Source organism: Trachypithecus francoisi, unplaced genomic scaffold (genome assembly GCF_009764315.1).
Source record: "Trachypithecus francoisi isolate TF-2019V2 unplaced genomic scaffold, Tfra_2.0 Lachesis_group2, whole genome shotgun sequence".
Lineage (NCBI taxonomy): Eukaryota > Metazoa > Chordata > Mammalia > Primates > Cercopithecidae > Trachypithecus > Trachypithecus francoisi.
Window position 1 is genome coordinate 89,427,096 of NW_022681465.1, and position 16,908 is coordinate 89,444,003.

General features: G+C 37.4%; 1 long non-coding RNA gene across 1 annotated transcript; it reads right to left on the minus strand.

Annotated features, from left to right (window-relative positions):
* Positions 1-1,000: 1,000 nt before the first annotated feature.
* On the minus strand, positions 1,001-15,647 carry LOC117064498. The gene is made up of 5 exons (XR_004429493.1): positions 15,625-15,647; positions 11,782-11,820; positions 9,788-9,977; positions 9,167-9,303; positions 1,001-1,789 (listed from the first exon to the last, which is right to left on the minus strand). It is a non-coding gene; the product is annotated as an uncharacterized LOC117064498 (long non-coding RNA).
* Between the last annotated feature and the right edge of the window lie 1,261 nt (positions 15,648-16,908).

Here is a 16,908-nt window from a genome sequence, read left to right on the forward strand (position 1 = left end):
CCTTGGAGGGGAGAGCTGAAGTAGAAGGTGGACAACTTTACTCTTAGTTGTTACTCCCTTTGTTTCCTCATTAGACTAACTAATAACTGTTACTCATTGCATTTTGCTAGGGACTAAAATGCATATATTAACTAAAATATTCACAACAGTGCAGGAACACAGTAATTATCCATATTTTATAGATGAGTCTCAGAAGAATGAAATAAGTTGCTTGACACTGCAAAGTTAGCAAGCCACAGACTTGAGATTTAAACCAAGGTCTGCCTTAGAGACATCTCATCTTCTCACTGTCACTGCTCTCACACACATCCATCTTCGGCATTATTGATCATCATTGCACATTCAAAACACTGCCTGCTACTCAACTATCTTGGCTTCTTGGACTGATTTGTTCTCTTTCTTTTCACAGCCTTTTCTCTGCTTCATATTTTTCTTTCCTAGATTTGTTTTTCCTCTTATATTTTTCTCCTAAAAAGCCACCATCCCCTCAGTTTTCCTGGTTTTACTGCCCTGTTCCTGTATGCAGCTTGCACTCTAGGGGTTAAGCTGTTCTGATCATACTGCATTTCCTTACCATGTTTCCTATATGACTAAGCAATGCACAGCTGAGTTTTCAATGCAGTTCCATAGATTCCTGACTTATTTTTCTAAGTCCATAGTTATACTTGAACACAGATGACTTCAGCTGTCATTATAGCCTCTTGTAAACTCGCTAGTACACATTTGAGGAGATGGGGTGCTCTTTCAAAGGGCCAGGTCTTTTTTTGCCATCAATTTGTAGAGGCCTAATAAAAACAATCCAATGGCTATCCTTCCTCAGTTCATCCTCCCAACCCCTAAATGTTTTACTATTTCTCATTTTGCTAGTGAAAAAACAGAAACTTACAATGATTTTGCAAATTTCAGCCACCATATGAGAAAATCAGAAGGGGCTCAAAAAATAGAAGCTATGCAACCTAAGAGTGAGGCACAATTCCCAAAGGTAGTAAAAGTAACCCCTTCCCAACAAACTCAGTGGCATTTATTTGCAAGCAGTTCCCGAAAATAAAAATAGGCACAACTGGAAATCCTATTTCAGACCACACATCCAGACTACTTCTCAAAATGACCTAATTGGAAATTTCTCAAGGCCGAAGTAGTCCATCTCCCTAGGCATACAATTTGCTGAGAGCAAGGAGTTAAAGGTAGCTACAGCAGCAGAGTAGGACTCTTTGTAATTGTGGATGGATTTACGACAATACACTGATAGTAACATAAAACCAGTATTTCCAAGCATGAGTCAACTTAGTGTTCTAGTAACTTGAGTAGTACACGATGGCCGGTAAATGCTCTCTAAATTGAATTGCAAAACATTTGATTCAAGCCAATTCACTTATCTTATGGAATTGCTGAGAGGTCTCTGTGAGCAGTTATTTCAGACAGACCTTCCTTTGTAGGGCCGGAGCTATCTTCCTGAGTCAAAGAGTACTTCAGAGCATGGGAAGTCAACAACACTATCTCCCAAGGCTTCTTTACAGTTTGTGTAAAGCAAACTTCCATTTTACCAGATAATTTAAATGAAACTTCCTTTTATGTCTTCATTGGATTTTTTATTCACCTTCTTGCGGTATCATCAGTAGATATTCCATATGGGAGACATTGTCCATTTTTGAAAGGCAACAAGAGCAATGTTGTATAACTGTAGGTTCAATAATTTTTCTCAGCATAACTTATCACTACTCATGAAGAAAATTTAGAAGGACATAGAAGGACATTGCTATATCCAGCATTAATACTCAGGTCAGCTAGTCTAAAAAAAAAAAATGGAAAGAGACCAAGTGGGTCAGTGATGGGAACAACATGTGAAGGTTTTTAAAAACATTATTAATAAAAACATAAACAGAGAGCAGTAAATCACTGTATTAGTTTCTTAGGCCTGTCATTGCAAATTACTACAAACTGAGTTGCCTAAAACAGAAGTTTATTCTCTCACAGTTCTGGAGACTAGAATTCCAAAATCACAGAGTCAGCAGGGTTCATTCCTTCTGAAGTTTCCAGGGAAGAATCTGTTCTGTGCCCTTGTTCTCACTTCTGGTAGTTGCCAGTGAGACTTGACATTCCTGGCACTATTCCAATCTCTGCCTCACCGTGATCCCTAAACATGATGCCAGTTCACAGTGACAGTCATCAAATGGCCTTCTTCCCATGTGTCTCTACGTGACCATCTTCAAAGGACACCAGCCATTGGACTTAGGACCTACCCTGATCCAGTATCACCTCATCTTAATTTAACTAATTACATCTGCAAAGACCTTTTTTCCAAATAAGGTAACATTTTGCGATTCCAAGTAGAATAAATTTTGAAGATGCTATTCAATCAGTACCATCACTTCAGGAATTATCAGTGTCCCTTTATCTTAGAGCTCTGTGGAGAGCTGACATCATGATCAAAGGTAGTGGGACTGGGAACCTGGAGGCCAGTTTATGCTACAAATGTGCTCTGCTTTTGGATTTGACTTAGTCATTCACACACACTGAAGGGATTGAGGGAGTTCTGGAGCCCTTAGCATAGATCTGTGAATGAGCTTTAAGGCCTCTGGTAATATTCTGAAATTATATGCACATTGTTGTGTCAGGAGTGCCTATGTTTTCTTCAAAATGGAATTTCCTTGCCTTTTCTGAGGTCCTCCAAGGGTTCTGTGACCCAAAAAGCCTAGTAACAAATGCACCAAATCATCTATAAAGTCTAAAAAAGCATTCTGGTTTCTGGACGTATAGTTGACCTGTGTTGTGTTATTTTATGATACATTCAGGGCTTCTGGATAGCATGTTAAAAGTCTAGCCTTTAAGATTATTTTATTTTGAAATGTTTCTGGCTCATTGATTTCCAATCTGCCTTTTTCTACATAACCCACAGGTGGATCAGTTTTTACTTGGCTCATGTTTTATGCAATAAGAAATTTAAATGAAACTCAGAACCTAGGGTAAAAAAGCTAATATCAGCATAAAGGGAAGAGAGAAACACAGATGAACAGGTTTATGGTTTTATGTGCAGGGTTTGATATCAAAGGACTTGCAAGCGAGCTGGCGAAAGGAGAGAAGTGGGGGAGAGGAGGAAATGCTGGAGGTTATGCTGTGGGATTTGCAGCTTTATAGCAGGATTCACTTTCCCTCTGTCTGTAATGATGCTCACCTGACATTTTAGTATCTCCCAGCAAATAACACCTTCTTACTTATTAAAAATAATTCCATTTGAGAACCACTCTTATCAGATTACACAGCCTCTACTGTGCTTTTAAGGGAACACATTCCCTCTGCCCTTCATAGCACCTTTGGTGGATATCCACGTATTAGCACAGCCGGCTCTTCAGAAACAACAAGTAGAGTTAGTTCACTCCACAGACCATCTGGCGTCCTTTTACTTCTCTTTCCTCTTTTTTTTCATCTGCCCGATTTTTGTTTTTTTTCATCTCTTTGGAGCCTCCCCACAAACGGATGAGTGAGAGGAAGGAAAGTGAATTATCGTCTACTGATCCAGATTGTTGCTTTTCTATCATGTGCAAAAGGTGTGATTGAGAGCACTGATTTTAGCTATAAACACCTTCTCTTGTCCTATTGCCACAGAAAATCAAGTTAAACTTTTTCATGTTGTAGTATAGAATTAAAAATTCACCTTTATTTAGCGAAGGCTGAGTTTAAAATAACAAAATGTCTAAGGAAAAGGAAAAAAAAAAACCCTGCTTCTTCATGATATTTTGTGCTTATTTTTTCTCATTATTTTAAGCCTAATTTCTACTTCTATAAATGGAATATGTGAAAAATACACCAAATAATAAAACAATTTTTATTAGATTGTCTACTCTAGTCTGGAGATGTTCCAAAGTCTCATATGTACTTGACCAGAGTCTATTTCTCTCACATATTCTTGAATCTACACTATTGACTGTTCCTCTCAGATAATTACAAAAAGCCCCAGAAAGTCTTTCACAAGTGAGTGTTAAGTCTTTTGCCAAGAGTAGACTTTCTGCACATCTTTATTAAATAAAAGAGTAAACCATGGTGTGGCCTGAGCCTCCCAGTGAATGTTGAGTTTATGATTATTTTTTTAAAGGTCAATGAAAAGAATAAAAAGCACTGAGCAGGGTTGAAAATGGCGTCCTCAATCATATTGGCCAGGAAATGAATCCCAGGCAGGCAGGACTTGAAATCTACCATGAAAACAGCCTTGATCTTTCAAGCCTGAAATACAAGGGCGATGGGTAGGATTGGGAAACTAGAAGAAAAAAACTACAACCCTAAAGAATTCCTCACTACCCAGATGTCATAGCTAGAGACCACTGAGGGTCAACATGGTCACTGTCAGTCTTGTCACTCTTTTTAAAAAGTTGGCACTAGTAGATGTCAGTTGAAAGCTCAATAACTATATGAATTTAGCCATTTTGAATTTGTCATTTTAGCTTTCTTATGATCAATTTGTCACTTTCCAAATAGCTGAAAATTAGCCAGTCAACTAATTTACTTTAAAATAAGATAGCATTTTGATATAAAAAGATATGCATAAATTTTAATATGTATGTATGATATATATATATACATGTGTGTATTACATATATAGAGAGAGAGATAATTTTTTTCCTAAATAGGGTCATAGAGAACACGTTACCTCGATGAGAGTTTTCTAAGAGAAAATCTTAACCAAGTAAAGCAAAAGCATTGTGAATAATTTCAAGTTCATGCTTTTCAATAGATTTTAATTTTTTAACACCATATTCAAGTAGAGACAACTCAACTGAAGTCATTCATAATTACGCTGTATCCTCTATTATAGTTTTTCTTCTTTTTTTCTTGTCTCTCAAAAATTGCAATTTAGGAAAAACTGTAATACAAACAGAACTGAGGCTAAGGCTTTACATTTTACCTAGCTAATTTCATGAATCCTTACCAATTCAATGATCTCTCTGACAGTAACAAGTTCTAATTTTCTTACCATGCCCTTCCTCTCTTGGATCCAAAAGCTTCAATAAAAGATGAAGCCCATTGTGTGAAACATACACTAATATCCTTCAAAGGCATGGAGAGGCTGGGTAGGGTTTTTCCTACCAGTTTGAATGTCCAAGTTCAAATATTAAAATGTAAAAGTTGTTACTATGCCACAAGGAAGGAGTAGTGGCCAAGGTAAATTTCAACCAAGTTCATATCAAAAAGTGTTTCCTAAAGTGGAAAGTTTCCCCAAAGGCACAAGAAAAATCTATTAACAGAACACTTTGAAGGAGAGGGGCCAAAATATAAAGGAAACCTTTCTTACCCTCACAGCAAATTGGCAATCCAGAAGATACTTTCAATACCCTAGCTTATGTGTGTGACAAAAAAGAAAAATAGAAGCTGATTAAATATTTATCTAGTTACTCTAAATGACCTTGTATGGTGCTTAAAATAGAATTAATTTTAAAAAATAAATAATTTCTCCTGTTTTTGCTACAGTATCACACCACAGATCTTCCTTCCTTCCACACACATTAATGCTCTAACACCATTTACTTGGGTCTAAGAAATCTTAGACAAAAAAACTGCTTTAGTCTTGCCTAGTGAAACTTCTTCTGTTTGTTCTGGAAATTTTATTATTCTGCGAATGGACTTGGCCATTAACTATCAGTGTACCTCAAGATAAAGTGGCATTAGGTAAATGATGGCTTAAATAATTCTCAACATTCGGTGTCACAGGGCCATGATAAAACTCTTCCCAGTACATATAACTGTGAATGTTAATCAGAGTCTATCTAGAGACCCAAATAATTTGGTGAAATTCAGAGGTTTGCTAAGACTTGAAATAGCAAGTTAGAATGTACGGAAAGACTTGACCCTATAGGAATTTTGAATTTGAGGATTCTTTGCTGTGCGTCACTAGAAGAGGTTTAGTAGCATCCCTGGCCTGTACAGAACAGAGACGATAGCACACCTCCTTCCCCAAGTTGAGACAACTAAAAATGTCTCTAGACATGGTCAAAGGTCCCCTCAGGGACAAAATCATCCCCACTTGAAAAAAACTGCTTTAAATTATAGCAGACAGGCTAAACAATTCATCTTAAATCCCATTTATTCTATTCTGCTTCAAGTTTTTTCTAAACACTTCATTCTTTTCCTTTAATACTTGAAAATATGACAAATCCTTGACAACTTTGTGTTTTTACTGTCTTTAAGTTTTATACTGTTGGGGAATGAATCCTATAAAAATGCCCACCTCATCCTGGCCAACATGGTGAAACTCCGCCTCTATTAAAAATACAAAAATTAGCTGGGCATGGTGGTGCACGCCTATAGTCCCAGCTACTGGGGAGGCTGAGGCAGAAGAATAACTTGAACCTGGGAGGTAGAGGTTGCAGTGAGCTAAGATTTTGTCACTGCACTCCATCCTGGGCGACAGGGCTGAGACTGTCTCAAAAACAAAACAAAACAAAACAAACAAACAAAAAAACACACAAACAAAAAAAACCCACCTTTTTTATCTGGTCCATTGTCCAAGCTGCTCAGCCCTACTCCCTCTGCTCTAACGGGAGGAAAACAAAAACAAAAAAAACCCTGCTTCAAAACTGGAGCTCCTTCATTCTTCCGTCTTATCACCAAGCTGCTTTCTTGGCTGGAGGTCTTTGTAGTAATGTGGACCCAACCTGCAGCTAGGATTTTTGAGTTCTGCAGTTCCTCTGCTGGAAGGGCTTCAAAGGCTGCTTGGAGGGGATGCTCCAACAATTTCTGAAACTAAGCATAGCAGGGATAGGAAGGAGCTAGGAAGAGATTTAGAGACCCCACCCTCAAAATTGGGACCACCTGAAATCCAACAAAACAATAGGACTTATTGTTTACTAATTATACAGGAAACGTTTTCGATAGTTTTCGGCACACAAACTCTGGCAGGGCCCTGGTTCTAAACATCCCTTAAGCTAAACAAGTCAATTATCATAAAAATGCTCTCATGAACACATTTTACAACTTTTTTTCTGAAAAGATTTTTTAATTCCCCAGCTTACTAGAAGGTTGCTCTGTCTATTGTTTTCATCGTCTTTGAATTGATAATGGGCAAAGGAAAGTAAACTAGGTCTCTTCCCTCTTGTTTATCTTGCCATTTCTCCCGTGTTTGCATCAAAAGCTTCTAGGTACAAAGACTAAATCATTATTTGCATTATTAAAAATGAGTGAAGTGCACATAGTCTTCTCTATTGAGTTTTGATTCCTATAGCAGTTTTGACTCTGAATACCGCATTTAACGCTAACGTAGAACACAGATTGCAAAAAAGCAATGCAAAGTGATGACAGCCAAAATGATAATGCCATAGATATCAATAATTGTAGATTTCCTCTGTGCCAAAGATTATGTTAGTTATTTTTTATTTTTTTTTTTACATTTAATCACATACAGTTCTCAATGCAGCCCTATGAATTAGGTCTCATCACTCTATTTTGAGAGAAGGAAACTGAGGTTTAGAGAGATTAAGATCACATATTTTAAGTGGAATTAAGGTTCATTTGTGACTAACGTCAAAGCCTGTATTGACAGATACATGATAGATAGACAGGTACATAGATGATAGATGACAGATAGATAGATAGATAGATAGATAGATAGATAGATAGATAATCATGATACTACATGATGCTAGGATCCCTCCCCCTGTCAGACATTCCCTAAAAAGAGCACCAAGATGTGAAAACTGGCTCCCAAAGGCCAACTTGGCTACAAAGAGAAGACTCTCTTTCTCTACTCAAGAAGGCATTTCTCATAGTGTGATCCAATGAATACCTGCTTAATAACTGGCACTGTGAAAGAAGGAGATTCAAGAGTCCTATTCCAGGCCTAATTAATCAGAATCTCTGGAATGTGTGGGAAACTGACCCAAACATATGGATCTTTTAAAAACTCAGATTATTCTTCTGCCCCAAAAAGCCTGGGAACCACTGCCTTATGTGGTCAGAAGTGATTGACTCCCTGGGCTGGGAAGCTCCAATTTTCTTCTCCAGATTTCCTGTGTAGCCTTCTCCTCTCTGTCCTCTGCCCCATTAGGGAGAATGCATGAATTCCTTCAGCAAGCTCCTTGTCCTTCTGTTTCCAGGTGAGTTTAGGCAATGGGAGGGGCGGGGAGAGGCATTAACAAGAGATCAAAGAAGGAGAGAAGTGAGGACACGGTCTGTATATCTCTGGCTCTTTCTTATACAGTCATTGCAGATTGGCTGCCTCATGCTCCCAAAGGTCACGACACCTGACAAAGCGGCCCTCTCAGCATCAGAACATCTCCATATTCCAGGATCCACACCCTCTCTAAGTGTCATTTAGGTTCTGGATGAAAAATGTTCCTTTCTGTTACTAGTTTTGGAGTACTGCAGTATTCTCTACTGTTTTTTGAAGTCTGCCCACATCTCTGTGAATAGTCTCTTTGTTAAATTATCTACATACATTCCCCATTTGAAGGTGTCATCTGTTTTCTGGCAGAACTCTGATTGATACCCTTATAAATGTGACTCAAGCATCTATAATTTGTCTACTTCTTTTGGGTTATTCTTGGCACATTGCACCTATTAGGGACTTGATGCCTGTAAGTTGCTTAATCTGTTCTATTTTTCCAGCTGTGGTGATAATCAAGTGAGATGAATATATAACGTGCTTTTCATGTGCCTACTATTAACTCTCAGTTAATGTTAGTTCCTGGCGCTCTATTTACAGCACACTCTTCATCTTATCATTCACATTCATCATTTAATGTAATTTGAGTGATCTTTAAGGTGTTGCTTCCTCTCTCCAGGCCCTCTTTGTTTCTGCCCCTCCTCTCCTCCAGTTGTCCACCAACTCTTCCCATCAGAGGACCCTTTTTGTTCACTGGGTTTTCCTAGTTTGTTCAATCTTATTGGTACTTACTGTGTTCACCATAAGAGCTATTCTATCAACTCACATGATCTCCAAGAAAGCCATGTCCTTTCTCTCTGTCTGTGCACCACACTACCCCACCAACTCCAGACTTACCCTTCCTTTCTATGCTGCTCTGATTTGAAGGCATCTCCAGACTTAGAATAAAGAACTTTCCTGAACTAACCTTCAATTCATGGGGGAGTCTATAATCCTCCAGCACCTAGAGATTGCCTCTACAATTTGATAACTTTCTTTGATCCCCCAATTATACTTGTAAACACAATAATCTCTCACCATCTGGAGCTTCAAAACTTATTCTGGAATATCACCTTGCAGCTAGCTGTCTTCAGGTTGTTGCCACTCTCCAAATATTTATGTGCAGGTGATGGGCCCGTCTCAGCCTGGCTGCAATACAAAATGAGTTTTGTAACCTAAGAACAAAGTTATCCAGGGAGATTAAGTTCATCTATTCACTTGAGCACCAAACAGGTGCTAGGCACTCTGTTCAGCTCTAAGGGTGTTGCTGTCTATACCACATGCAAGAATACAGGCAAGAAGTAAGTCAGGGTCTCTTCACTCAATCAACTTTTGTAACTCTTTAAGAATTAACCTGTGAATTTTTGAAGAAGGTAATTAAGTTTGTGGAGAAGGACAGCTTGGACCCTGTAATTGAATCCCTGTAAGGTGATTCTGTATGTTATAGTCAATGGAATACAGACGATTTACAGTAGGTTATGATTCTAATAAGGCACTGTTTATGTCTGCTAATCCATCATAATCCAGCCTGAATTCCATGTTTTAGTTGGAATATGTTATGTATACTAAGGTACTTGCTTCCTGCCTCAGGATTCTGATTCCGAGGTCTCATAACTTCATTATGATTTCCTTGTTTAAAAGTAGTTTTAAAGTACATACATGTTGATCAGTTGGTAGTGCCATAGTCTTCCTACAGGGTTTTCTGTAAATGTTGACTCCAGTTGCTGTACTTCTCTGCTGTGTGCTCTGGGGTTTTCATTCTGTCATCTATCACAGTTATGTTTTCTTTGGGAACGCAGTGTTATTCCACAGTTCCTGTTTCATGTGCTCTTTGTTCTGTGCCTAGTGTCTGGAAAGAAGGTTTAAAATCTTTTGTGGGGAAGACTTGCTTATGGTTAGGGTATATACTGAGGCTTCATTTGTGCAGATCTCCAGTACACCAGGCACCAATAGCATAAGATGAGACTATTTGATTTGATTCCTTTGATTCCTTCAACCCACATACAATGAGGGTTACCCACACATGCTATTTATGCACAGAAAATAACGCTATTATCTAAAATGTCTAAGATTGCACTTGTCTTGAAAATTATTAGAGTTTTTTGTTTTATATATGAATTTTCATAGTAAGAAACTGAATTTTGAAAGCTAAAAATATTTTTCCAAGGTGGTTATTCCAAAATAACCTACTTTTCACATTTTTTCTTTGGAATAGATTAGGTAAAGCTTTGGAAGGGTAGAGCGGGATGGATATTTATCTTTTTACTTGTCCTTATTTAGCTCATTTTTTCTTTTCCCAAATATATCCCACAGGTGTGGATGAAGGGGCCGGATGGGTGCAACCTAAAATTTGTCTGAGAGGATGAGAGAAGTAAACCTAGGATTTAAAAAATATTAAGCAGTCCCCAAGCTAAATAATCCACGTGTGGGAAACTCACACATTACTGAAAATCTTAAGCAGGATCAGAGGGTAAAAGAAATAATGCACCCAGTTAAGATAAATTCATTTTGGTCCTAGGAACTTAAGCCTGCAGAGTTTCAAGCAAACCCAACTCTAGCCAAACTTTTGATACCTGCATAAACTCTTGACTGTGTAGACATTTAAAAACTGCAGCAAAAACAAGTAGTTTATAAAGTAAGTTTCTTAAATTTATTTCCCAGTGGCTATTCCAAGCTACAGATTTTTAAACACACAGGAAGGTAGAATACCTTTTCACTCTTAGAGAAAAGCAGAGGAGGAAGATGGATTGCTTTTTTGAAACATAATACTGAAACTTCCTGGAAGCCATCTATTTCCAGATTTCTAAAAGATGTTATCTTTCACCTTCAGTGGAGAACTAAACATTATCACCAAGGTTACTGCATCTTCAAATATTTGAAGACAGTCTGTATCTGTCTGTTCTGATTGCATCTGACGCCAAGCCCGGGTTAAATTACAACCATTAAGAGCTTGAATAATGTGCCCCAAACAAAACATATTATCTCTACTCCCCAGTGGAAACCTACTAAGTTGTCTTCCTAGATCACAACAAAGTCCCTTCCTCTGAGGCCCCCATTGCTGAGCTGCAGAAGTAGAATTCTGATAAGCCTTTCTCCCACCATATGACCCTGCTTCCTGGTCACAACTGATTGTTACATGGGTGGACACTAGACCCAAAATGGGCCAATCAGAGAATCAAAGTCTCTTCTAAAGTATTGGAATTCATACTGGGAAATATTTACCTGTATGTATCTGTAATACGCCAATTTGGTGACCGTGCTTTCCACCACCTGTACTGGAGAATCAATATGTGTAGACAATTGTGGTAATATCCTAAGTGATTTTCCAGAAACTATGGTCTCATCCACCACACTGCTCACCTACTACCTAAATGTGGTACTTTTTATAAAAACAAATATGATCATATCACCTCACTGCTGAAAATCTCAAACAGCTATCACATATGAAATCAAATCCAAACCCACAATATGGCTTACTCACGTGTTCACAGCTTAATTTCTGCAAATCTTTTAAGCCCCATAACCCACCAGTCCTGTTGCTTCTGCCATCACATCTTCTAAATGACCCACAGACACAAATGTACAGTCTAGTCATGTTGAACATCTACTCTTTAAACACACTGAACGCATCCTAACTGCTTGAATTTGCATACCCGCTTTTCCCTCTCCTGAAAGATTCAGTTGTGACTAACCTGAAAGAGAGGGAAAAGCAGGTTTTGACAAATTGTTGTTCATCCTTCAAGTCTTAGCTCACATATCATCTCTCCCAGAAGCCCTCCATATCTCTTGTGTGCTTTCTTACGGTGATTCACCTCTTTTGGGAAACGCTCTGCCAAGTCCTAAAGGAAAAACTAGCAGCTCCTTTTTCTTTATCTCACTGTGCTTTATGTCTGTCTTTCATAGCATTATTAGCATTTACTGTAATTTTTAAAGTCATGTCTGTCTTCCCTTCAAGACTAAGAGTTACTGGAAAATAATGATCACATCTTAATATCCCGATGCCAGCATAGAGGCTGGTCTTTTCACAGTTAAGTAGCTTGACAGTGTAGAAGTCAGGATGCCGTTCTCACCAGCAAGTTTTTGCTTTATATGTCCATCACCTAATTCTTCCAACTGGCTAATTTATTTAAAAATCACAATAATAGGAATTAAAGGGTTACTTATTATTAGAGGCACAATTTTTCAACAGGCTTCTACATAGCCCTCAAAAAAATAAATGCTCAAATTGAAATTACTCTTTCTCATATATTTTCAGTTTTTAAAAAGTGTATGAGAAGAGGACCAGCTGTTGACTTTAGCAGTACAGTACTTTTAAAAATAAGCAACAGCAAAGCAGAAGGTATGGGAGAAAAAAGTGACTTGACTTTAGACTTCAAAAAGGTCAACCTTAAATATGGGTAATCGCACAACCAGATAGTCCTCTTGTGGTTTGTTTTGTTCAGTTAAGCAGTTATTTCTGGGAAAGTGGGATTAAAATAAAATAAAGTGCACTCTGAAGAGTTTAAAAATAACCTAATATGCTGAGAAAGTGTTTACTTTTATTCCATCTCAGTTCATCTTATCTTTATTTGGAATTTGCACAGCATCTTTGAAATAAACCACTGAAGATGACCTCACAAAAAAATGTAAAGTTTTTCTTTTCTTTTTTCTTTCTTTTTTTTTCAAATATGAATAAACACCTAGCAAGTGTATCTGTGTACTTCCTGTTCACACTGTTTATGTCTATCAGTGCAATTAGTATTGTTTTAGCATACTCTACTTAGTGGTCCACTTAATTAAGACTCACTTGGGATTTTTCTTCCAATATGTTAGGCTTTGGGGTCATTAGGGTCACTGCTGTGCCACTTCAGTGATTTCAAGTTAAAATATGCATACCTTAAGAGGTAGTTTTTCCATGGGGTTACTATGTGAGAACTTGCCATCAGCCTTGCACTGTTTGAAAGTAAAATATAAATGGACCAAATAATCTACTCTCTAAAGTGTGAAACTCAAGGTAAAATATAGGTCATATATATTTTATTATTTTAAAAGTATTTTACCTACCTCTTTAATAGGTATTACTATAAAAGGAAAAATCTATTTAAAGCTTTAAGTAAAACAAAGCATATCAAGGATATATCCATTTAAATATGACTGAAAAGCATAAAAGGAATTTCTGCCTTAAAAGAAATATGTATGATCTCTTTCTTGCATCGCTGACCATCATAATGGCCTCTGTAACAGACTTTAAGTTTGGTGTCTGAGCTTCCAAGAATTTGGATTGATGCTACCAGTTAATTAACCTCACATGCTTCTGGGAATCCAGTCAAGTCGACCTTCATGTTATACATAAGCACATCTTCCCAGAGATGTCCCAGATCACAACCGATCTAGAAAACTGCTTTAAATACCTACAGACACAACACAGAAATTCCTTGACAGTGGTGAGCCACTAAGACCCAGTGAATTGGTTATTAATAGTAAATATAGATAGCAACTCCCCTCTTGACAGCGTTCTAAGCTCTTTATCAATCCTTGGGAATATTAAATTGTTCATCTGCATGTTCTTTGTACTCTATAATTAAAATGTAATGCTATTGTACACAAATCTTAGGCTTTTGGAAAACTATGAATTACGCTGTATTAGTTATCTATTGCTGTGTAATAAATTACTCAAAAAGTTAATGCTTAAAACAATAAGCATTTCTTATCTCAGTTTCTGTCGATCAGGAATTAGAGAACAGCTTGGTTGGGTAATTTTGGGCCACAATTGGTGTTTGTTGTCAGGATGTCTGTGAGAAGTTCAGTTATCTGGAGACTGCCCTTGGGCTGCAGAATCAACTTCAAAGATGGCTCACTAACATGGCTGTTCATTGGAGGACTCAGATCCTAGCCACGAGAATCTCTCCATAGGGTATAGGGCACCGGGCAACTGAGTCCTTTGATAGCAACCTTCTCCCAAAATAAGAATTTCAAAAGGGAGAGAAAGGAGAAAACCACAGTGCTTTTTATGACTTAGTCTAGAAAGCAATACACTGTCACTTTTACGATATTTTATTTGTTGGAAGCAAGTCATTAAGTACAAGCCATACTCAAACGGAGGTGACTTAGGCTCCACATTTTGAAGGAAGGAGTATCAAATAGTTTGGGGCATATTTTAAAGGTACCACACTTGCAAATTTGTCTTCTACAAATAAATGTTAGATGCATATGATGCTCATCAACAGATGTACTAATAGAAATGGAAAGTTTAATGGATAAATTGCATGGTGTGTGAATTATTTCTCAATAAGACTGTCAATATTTTTAATAGAAAGAAATGGAGAGTGCATTTTGTTAAGAGGAGAGACAATTAAGATCTCTGGAGCCTGTTACGTACCGAGTATTTTACCTAGCATAGTTTATTTAAACCTCAAAACAAACACAAAGTAGTGGTATGCTGGAGCTGGTTCACACTGGCTTGTGAGAGACAACTACTAGCATCTCTATAAAGTTCCATGCTTAATAACACCATATTGGACGTTTAAAGTCAACCATGGTGGGAATATCATATACTAAGGGAGATCACTGTTTCATAGAATTTACCAATTTCCATTGTATAATTGGCCCTAATTTCCAGATAAGGAAAATTGGAGAATGAGAGGTTTTTTAATTTGTTCTAAAAATTGTCTTGATATTTTTTCTTCCTCCAAGGGGTAGTAAATGCAAAGGCCGGAGTTTGAACCCAGTGTTGAATGCATCTCAAGCTAGCTTTGTTTTTAGTATGCATGCTGCCTCTCTAAGAGGATTAATTACTATACATTGCAAATTATCTTCCTTGGCCCCATCATGATATTGTTGTGTTTATGATAACAATGAGGACTAACTACAGCTAATTGGCTGACCATTTATGGTTGGAAAAGAATTCTATTTCAGTTCAGAGACAGGAAAAAAGACTAGTAAAAATCAAAAATTAAAAGAGCTAACTCCATTTAATATCAAGTAGAAAAATGAAGAGAGAGAAGATAACATAGGAGAGAACTACATTCTGTTAAATAGGAAATTGTTAGAAATTAGATATATGAAACATCTCTGCATTATCCAGCAGTGTGAGAATATTTTTTTTTCAACATGGAAAACACTGAATCTCATTTCTTTAGTTTGACATTTATCTCTCAAATACAATATTCATTACCTCTAACCTCAGATAAACACTTTTGAAAAATCATTTTTTATTTATACAATTTGGCCCTATTTTGCATATTTAAAACATCTATATTCCACACATACATACAGAGTTATGCCGACTTATTCCCATGCAGATATTCATACAAACCCTAATGCACACATCACCCAAAATGGAAGCTAGCAACGTGTGGAAGATGAAGAGGGAAGACGAAATTGGCTTCTCTGGAGCAATAGTTTTTCAGCAATAACCCTAATAGCTCAAAAATGATCACATTTAGAGATACTAAATTAAAACACTGTGCCAGAGACTATGGACCTGTGCATTAAGGCACACACATATGAAATCTCACCACCATGCTAGAGATGAAAACATGACAGTTAGGTTACCATGGAGACAGAAGCAGACACCAGCTACTAACTCTGAATACCAATTAACATCTAGCACTTCTTTATGTTACTAAAATTGGTTGCCAGGGCAACTCAAAGGATTGGCTCAGGTTATCAAATTAATTACAAACCAAATCTAAAAAAGTCAGATTCTTTAGAATATTATGAGCCTTAACTTAAATAAATTATTTATGGGGATTCATGCTGGTCTCAAGATGGCAGCTGTTATTTGCCTGTAATTCTTTTTATCATTCCCCAGTCCCTCTTTTCTTTCTCTTAAAATATCTCTCAGGCAGAAACTGGTAAATATTCCTTAATATTCTCAGCTATGCTTCCAGCAAAAGAAAGATGAAATAAAATTGCTATATAATAAGTTTTTTTAATATATACTTATTAAAACTTAGGTTATAACTACACAAAGTGGTTGATCGCTAGGTACCTACATTTTATTAAGGAATCCTCTCTGACTATGTGACAGATGCTACATGTATCTTATTTAGTAGTCAAAAAAATCTGGCCATGTAGATATTAACCATATTTTTCTGAGAACCAATTTTTAAGCTAAATGGTTAGCTATGGGCAGGAGCTCTCTCGAAGCCTTGCTGTTTTCTGAAGTTTGTAGTGTAAGCAACAGCAGAGACTAGTAGATAAGATTCAGTTTGTCTCATCTAAACACAGAGTCTGCCATTCAATAGCTAGGTAACCTTGAACAGGACATTTAATTTCTCTAATTCAGTGTCCTCATTTACTGAGAGATTTACTAAACATCTGACTGCTTCTCACCAACTCTACTGCAGCTGCCCTGCTTCAAAACACCAGCCTCTTTGCCCTGGATTATTGCAATAGCTTCCCAACTTGTCACCACAGCCAGAGTGATTCTAATAAAACACAAGTCAGTTCATGTTATTTATCCTGTGACTCCAGCTTCTTAGAATTGTAGTAAGGTCAAATGAGATATCCTCTGTAAGGGAGTCAGCATAGTCCCAAACATCCAGTACACATCCATTCACTGGACAGCTATCTACTGAGTGCCTACTATGTGCCTGGTGCTGAGGAGACAGCAGTGAACAATACCAAGAAATATCCCTGACCTTGAAGAGGTTCCTGGAAAACACAAAATATGTTAGATTGTGTTAAGTGCTAAGGGAAACACTGAAGCATGGAAGACTTGCCAGAAAGGGGGACACATAACTACAGAAGACCTCATTGAGAAGATGACTGTGGAGTAAATACCCAGCAAGGGAGAG